Source organism: Botryllus schlosseri, chromosome 5 (assembly GCF_051294905.1).
Source record: "Botryllus schlosseri isolate E-star chromosome 5, Bs_hap1, whole genome shotgun sequence".
Classification (NCBI taxonomy): domain Eukaryota; kingdom Metazoa; phylum Chordata; class Ascidiacea; order Stolidobranchia; family Styelidae; genus Botryllus; species Botryllus schlosseri.
In genome coordinates, this window is record NC_137240.1 from 13,660,891 (window position 1) to 13,669,155 (window position 8,265).

Consider the following 8,265-nt stretch of genomic DNA (forward strand, 5'->3'; position numbering starts at 1 on the left):
TTGATTGATTAGGCTGTATTCGAATCAATATGTTCAAACATGGAATCCTGGACAGGCGCCAGTCCGATACTATGACAGCACACGTGATGGCGGGATGGCGTGGTTTCGCGTCATGTGCTTTGTAATTCAGCAGGTAATCATCACATTAGACATGAAGATAAAATAAGGCGCAACTAGAGTTCATGGGAAGGATTGGCGAGTTACATCTTGATAACATTGTAAAAAAAACGTATATAACTCATGAGAAAGATTTCATCGGAACGTGGAAGGGTCTACTTTTGGATGAGGCCGAAGAATGAACATCATTACGCATTCGCTGCTCCTGATTAGTTATAGCATGCCTGGATAGCTATTTCCTAAAGTATCTTGTAGAAAGACACCACTCCCCATTGTATTCCCGTTTATAATGCCAATGTATCCGCCATCACAAATAGTCTTTAAAAACCATTTAGGGCAAACTACTATGGTGCATAGGTCATCGAAGCCCATACCATACCTCAATAATTGAAGGTTGTTTGCAGATTAATATTGAAAATATTCGCAGATCATTGTAATCGCTACAGATTTAGAAAATGAGTAATGAGTCTTGGCGTTGCTGAAATATTAATATGTTAATATTAATTAATATTAATGTGCTGTGATTTCTCCTGTTGTTTACATAATATTCTCGCCATATTTCAGGAAGGATTTTACGGCTTCACTCGACTGCAAAAGCTCCGTAAATCAATGACAATAAAGAAATGTTATCTCCATAGTATTTCCGCTAGAATTAACGCTTCAGCCTCCCAAAGTATAGAAATAAAGCACGAACATTAAGCTACCGGTTACGCACATTGCCGTAAAGTTGTCCGTAAAGGAAACTCAAAACGCACGACCCAAAATACATTCTTAATTAATCAACGGTGCTCCGGGGTTTATTTTTCCCAAGATTGCAATATACAATATTAGATTGTAATGTAGTCAACGTACATCTTAGCGTTGTCTTTGTATACTGTATGTGATGAAGTGTTACTCCACACTACAGTGCTTCCTGTTATAATACAAAGGTCTTGTCTGTTTCTGACAACGTATCTATCTAATATAATACATAGTTGCACAGAGTTGCAGACGTAGGATATGTCACGCTCTCCTGAAACCTTGTCACGATTTACTCGGTCATATAGGAAAAGACATCTGTCTACATCTACAATCTATTACACAGTATCCACGAAACTATTGTTGAATGATCCAAGAACGGGTGCTGGAATGCATTTCTACTCGATATTCTGCAATCGCAATAATATTTTGTGTTTCATTCCTTACTACGATTTGATTGCTGCGTGCGTACGCCTACAGAAACAATTGTATTTAATATACCCATACGTACATTGTTGCAATAAAAGGAAGCCCTAAATTGATGTAAATTCAAATCCAAATCCAAATGCAAGGTAAATTCAAGAGATCCATCCGACCATGAAGTCATAATAGTTATCTGTTCTTGAGATATCGTTGTTGATGGACTGGCAGTCGCGGGTATCAGTAACCAAATCAGTATATATGCGCTCGTGTTGTAGCCTATAGCACCAGAATATTTTCGTATAGATATGAGATCGGCGATGATTCATGATAAATTCATAGGCCAATGTACTTCGCGATCAATTCATTTAATTTCATCAAATGGTCTTCTGACTTATGAGGCCATCGAGACATTGACCAGGAAGGACCTATTTTCTTTTAATAACTTCGTGGTGTACATTGTGAGAGTATCCAATGTTAACATGGAATGGCAACGACCAGTGGCGGCTCGTGACAATATCGGGTGGTGGGGCAAAGGGTGCATGCGATTCTAATAATCTAAATGACGTCACAATAGTGTATTCCGACGTGAAAATGTGACTTCGTGGTGGTCACACACAGTTTGTATGGTGTATAGATATTAGGCATGGTTAACTAGGCTTACGCATTTCAAATTTTAATAATATATTCATGACAGAAATAAATTAAAACCCGAAGCTTTTCGATCTGACACTCTTCAAATTATTCGGAAGGAAATATGAAGTACAGTAGTTCATGCATGCATATTTTAACGTTTGTATCGGTAGGCGTATTGCGCTCGGCGTGATTTCATAGTTGCAAAATGTTCAATGACGAGTTCATTGAAATCTGGAATACCCATAATGACAGCGCTGAGAAGCCTGAGCACATCTACTAACTCATCGAGCCTATATTAGGGTTACGATATTTTTGTGAAGCAAATTCTGGGCACTCTTTAGCGCCCACTAGCGGATTTCAAAATGATGCAAACACATTGTCTGTCAATATGACGTCACAATAGCAAAGCATTGCCAATCGACTGTACTGTACAGGAATGGAGTGGAGAATAGGTCATGAATTGGGCCATCTGTAATGTGAGCTCTGGTGATTGCTACTTGCTAGGGTACCTGCAATAGATTTCTCCACGGGCCGGATGAAGTCGTCTGGCGGGCTGTGTCTGGCCTGTCGGGATTGTGTTTGACAGCCCTGCTATACTGTTAGTTCGGTTCGGCTATCTTATTGTGTGTTTTTACATTTTTTCTGCCCTCTTCCGCCCAACCATAGGGTAATGGGCACCTACTATATGCATTTGGCTGTTAAATTTTATGAATGAATTCTGTCGATAATATTGATTCTTCGTTATATTAGGCTACCATAAAATGTACCAGCAGGTTGCACATCCGATGATTTCCAACCTTTTATGGTCGCGACCTCATTTCCAACTTGAAAATGTTCCGTGTCCCAGCTCAAAACTTGAATAAGCTGATTACTAAAAAATTTCAGCTTGCCCAAACTTACTCACGGCCTAGGAAGCTGATTACGTCCAACACCATCGCGATCCCCAGATAAAGGCAACGACCACAAGATTTGGAACCACTGTCTGTGACTGAAGCATCCAGTCGGCCCTAACCAACTCTAGGAATATACCGTCAGCTTATCATTTCGATTACAATTGGACTTATTTCAGTAAATGTTGGCTATATATATATTCATTTTTTATTGCATATTCATTATTGCCTGGTGCCCATACTAATGTCAATATACGTTGCATCAACTCGCGTGCGGCGCGAAGAAGAATTTCGAACAGCATAAATCTGTTTGAAAATACTATTTTTTCTGTTGATTAACGAAAAACTTTTGAGCCTACTTCAAGCCTTCAAAATTCCGGACATTTAGGCATATTTTAGAAATTCCTCCCGGACGCAAATTTTTCAGTGAAATTCCGGACATGTCCGGAAAATTCCGGACGTATGGCAACCCTAGCCTATGTCTTTAAACATCCCGATTCTAAGAGAAGTCTCGATGCGTTTTAATGTGCTGATACCACGCTTGGACTCTGTGGATGAAATCGGGGTGGTCAATATGATATTAAAAAAGCTAGTTACTGCAAAAAAGTTGATAGAAAGCGATTTTTCAACTATAGGAATTTTGAAAGTTCACCAGTGGTTACTACTTCGGAAAAAGATGCATTGGAATATAAGCCAGTCAACTCTGGCCGAGTAATGTCAACCATCGGGTAATATCGAGACACCGTGCACATGCATCAGATCACGATACCCAATTTTGTTCCAACTAGATACACTGCCTCTGGCACCAGCAGTGTAAAAGTGTATAACAAGGCGTTCTAATCCTCGCTTATACCTCAGCTATTCATTTTTATCGAAATATGTTGGGAAAAGGTAAAGTGCCCTTTCCTCCCGCGTACGATTAGATCAATGGACAATTTCTAGGCTGATAAGGACCGAGTCTCTTTACCTCTGATTATAGCTCTAAAGGAAACTGCATAAACGGCGTACGGAGCAGAAATTCAACATGATTCATGTTCGCACTTGACCTGGCTAACAATCTGCAGACATAAGACTATAACTCGAGATATTGTGTATAGCCTAACCCAGTGGTTCCCAACCTTTTTCGAACCATCGCCCCCTTTTCAAGCTTAACACCGATCATCGCCCCCCAGATTTTTTGTACCGAAAAATGGGCATACAAACTGTAATCACCGGCGGGTTAACTAAAAAAAAAAAAAGGTCAGCCGTTTTGGCGCGTCATCGCCTCCCTATCGCCGCCTTGGCTAATTTCGCCCCCTGTCGCCCCTTTATCCATTTTCGCCCCCTTCCCTTCTTGAGACTTGGCACAGCGTTCCATACTAAAATCAAGACATACCGTGCAAAAGCTCATGACAGATCCAGGTAAGGAGCATCGTTAAAATCAATAGAGACCAATACCGGCTTTGCGTAAAATCTGTTTGCGATACATGACGGATCAGCACACACTCAACTTCGGAAACGGAATTACTACCCTAATCTTTACGTACCATCCCTGAAACTTGGGGCAGTGTTAAATACCACCATCACGACATAACACACCGAGTTTCAAGAATTATCATGGTGTGAAACACCGTCAAAATCGACCTATACCAGCAAAGATCGACTCAACGCATATGACGGGAACCGAGTTCAGATACAGATACGATTGTTACATCACACCTTAGGGGCAACAAGGCCCCACTTACTCGGTAATTTTATGAATAGGAGAGACTAAATCACCGTTTCTTTATTGTGCGCGGCTTTGAGAGAATAGACAGTGAAAGCTTGTTTTGAGCGCTACCGGGGCATGCCCCGGCTAGGCATTCGCAAAACGAAAACACAGAAGAGAATTCGATTTTCGCAGAGACTTCGCTATATATGGGCATTTACAAGCGAAAGCACAAGAAGAATGCGATTTTCGCAGTGCTTCAGTATAGCTTTCGATCAAGACCAGATTCAGCACGAGCTACCGATCAAGCTATGGCTTGCCGAGGTAGCCGGGACCTGCGGTAAGTAATCATATTGGCCTTTGCCTTGTAGACCAGGGCCTACGATACAGTGACAGTAGCCTACCTTGTAATATAAGACGGTCAAAGCAGCATATAACTGAATGTAACTGTCTAGATCTCGCCGAGTAAAATGAGTACATTTTGCTTCAAAACAAGAGACGTCTGGTATTATCGACAATAGTGAGATAAAAACAATCGCTGGATGTCTGTTTCGTAAGAGTCGGCTTCTTATATCTTGCAAGTGTAATGTGCTATATTAGGCCGTAAGTATCGAAGGCCCCGGGTGGTCTAATCAAATTCACAGTCTAGCGCAGCGCCGGCCAACCCGTGGCCCGCGAGAAGGTCTTGAGTGGCCCGCGACCTAATTTCCGAAATTAGTAATATTTTCAAAATTGGATTGCACAGATTGTGAACTTGCAGGGCCAACCACAAATTTGATTAGTCTGGTCGCGACACTTGAGATTTTATGACTGAAATGTCAGTTATCTGACGCATTGGCAGATCCATGAGCCATAGTCACAGTTTGGTAGATCTTCGTACATTACAATAAAGCAGAATAATTGCGATAGATTTACACAAAGTAACAATTTTCTTCGCGCTTGGCGCAATATGTTGTCACTCGATTTCTTGCTTTTAATATTGTTACCCCTTTTTGAAAGTGAAAAAATGCCTGATGTACCATATTGGGTCTATCTATATTCGCAATTACGAGACAAAGTGTCGTCCAACAAGCGACCGTGTGTTTGCGCTCGCAGAAAGAAAGTCGACGATGAAACCTATAGGCACAAAATGATTGACGGATGTTGACCGAAGCTTTCGATATCCATATGTCCAGGCGCAGAATACTCCGGTCCTTGTAAACTGATCCCAGCGATATACAGCAGACCCGCAATATACTCAGGAAGTAACAATATTATTGACCTATAAACTTCGAAACAATTTCGCGCTTCGCGCGGCTGGTGGCCCGCGCAATATGGTTCATCAATTGCATGTGGCCTTTTAGCCGATAAGGTTGGCCATCCCTGGTCTAGCGGCTAAAGATTATAGAGTTTTCTGACTTCCTACCGCCAAGATGTGAAGTCACGAAAATTGCCGATAATTTTTCACCTCCAACGGTCGATACCGATAATTATTTCAATGTGTCGGGCTCTAATTACATTTTACGATTTGGAAATTATGGATTTTGTGTTGGGACTGATGCAAGCTATATAGCATACAACATATAGCAAGGGTCACCAACACGCGAGATATCGCAGTGGTAATCCACAGGTGCAACACCAATAGGTTGTTGGTTCCAGTCCGACCGAGGTCGGCTCCAGAATTCCTACCCAAGTGTTAAAGGTTTTTCTGGGCTCCTCCTCGCCATCTCATCCGCGTAAGCACTGTCTTACAAAAAGCTTAGAAGTGGGCCATGCTGTAAGTCGGCAGTTACATAATCAAAAATGAGAAATATCGGCCTGATGTAAATGACCATTTCGACAAACGCCATGAATACCATAAACAACAACACTAGTAAAGTATTTTGAAATTTTGAAATTGCTTTCAGTTTAAAAATATTGTTGTTGTTGTTCAAAATAAGCCATTCTCCTTTGCCCAAGCCCAATATTCCTCACTATATCTGACACGGCTTCGGCGATGGCAATAGAATTCCACGGAGGAAGAATTAGCTGATATGAATCGGTAATGGGAATATTGCCTTGACGTGTTTTGGCTAAGACGCTGCCAAGACCGAGACGCTTAGAACAGCTTTACGAGAAAACAGTTTTTCAGCTAATACCATGTTTATAGCTAGGGTTACCATACGTCCTCCTTTTTCGGGTTTTTGAAAATGTCCTCCGAGGATGCATAAATGTCTTCCTTTTTGGGAATTAGTTCTCCTTTACAGCTTATAGAGCCAAGAAATGGGCATAAATGACGCTAAATAGAAAATTCGTGGTTCGAACGACAGTGACGACCTTTCTTTTTTAGTCAACCAACGTGAAGTGTGAAAGAAAAACTGTATTTCTGGAGTTGAGTCGGAAAGTTAACCTTTTTTATCAACCAACCACAAAGTCGGTAAAAATTTACCATTTTTTCCGAATTTTACTCCACAATTCTAAGTCTGAAAATTTCGAAAAAGTTTCCTCCTTTCCCGATTCCTAAATATGGTAACCCTACTATAGCTAACCCTAATATCGATTCTTCAGTCGCTGAAAAGTGTTGTCAGGTATCGTGCGCAGCTCATAGTTCAATATCGAATGAAAGTGTTGATCAGGACTGTTTTTGTTGTATTTGAATTTCTTATAATAAAACATTATTTTGTTTGTGGTAAATATGCCCGTTGCCCATGTCAGAAAGCACAGCGTTCTGCTGACATAAAGTTTCCAAAATGTGGCGTTAAACTGTATGGCCTATTTTTATCTCGGCATTGAATTCTTGCGGTCCGTGGCCTCTGAAATTTGGAAAGTGGCCCGCTAGCTGTTTTGAGTTGACGAACCCTGACATATAGGCTACATCCATCACTTCAGGTTGGATCGTATATTCTTTGATTGGAAATGGACACTATTATTTCTTTTTATTCGACATATATTTAATTTAGCTATGACTCGTTATGAAATGTAAGTTTACAGACGACTATATGAAATCAGTTGTAAGATAAATTCGGTAGTCGCAAACTTAGGAGAAAGTATCGACATGATGTATTTCGGTTTGATGATTCCAGCACAATGTACACATAAGAACCGTGTTCAGTTGTTTGTAAACCTCGTACATCCAGGATACAACTCTCTATACTTTCTAAGATTAGTTCACTCAGGAAGTTAACAGATATTCATCCAGACATTTCGTCGGGAATCATTTCTTACAGCTCCGGTTACCGTCCTCAGCGTACAGGCTTATGATCATATGGTACCTCTATTTCAAACGTAGCCTTGACAGCATGTATAGTTCACGGCGGATAGAGAGGCAGGGAATCCATGTTTACTGAAAAAATGTAGCGTAATACTTGATCTGCACTTTGAGTATATAGTAATATACGTCTAAATACATTACCAACGTATACCATCGCTAAAACGATTATATCGATATGCAAGTGCGTAGCCATGAGCCGCCAAAGGCGTTCACGCCCCTTCGAAATTTCGGACGTTTGTATTTGAAGGTCACTCGGTTTCACTACGTCGCAACAGATATTCGTGACGTCACGTTATTGTTGGACTTCTACCAGAACCAGTGTAACCTACTTGTCTATAGTCATATCCAGCCGTGTCAACAAAATGCGGGGAAATTCTTTTTCTCTTCGATATGACTTGTGAGCAAGGAAGGTTCTTCAAGCATTTACAATGTCCATGATTAAAAATAGAAACAGATATCGTGGCATGCATTTCGTTGAACGTAATCTACGCGTTTGTCTTTCCGAAACACTTCCAAGGATATAGTGACTCGCGGAGTAGTAGTATAGT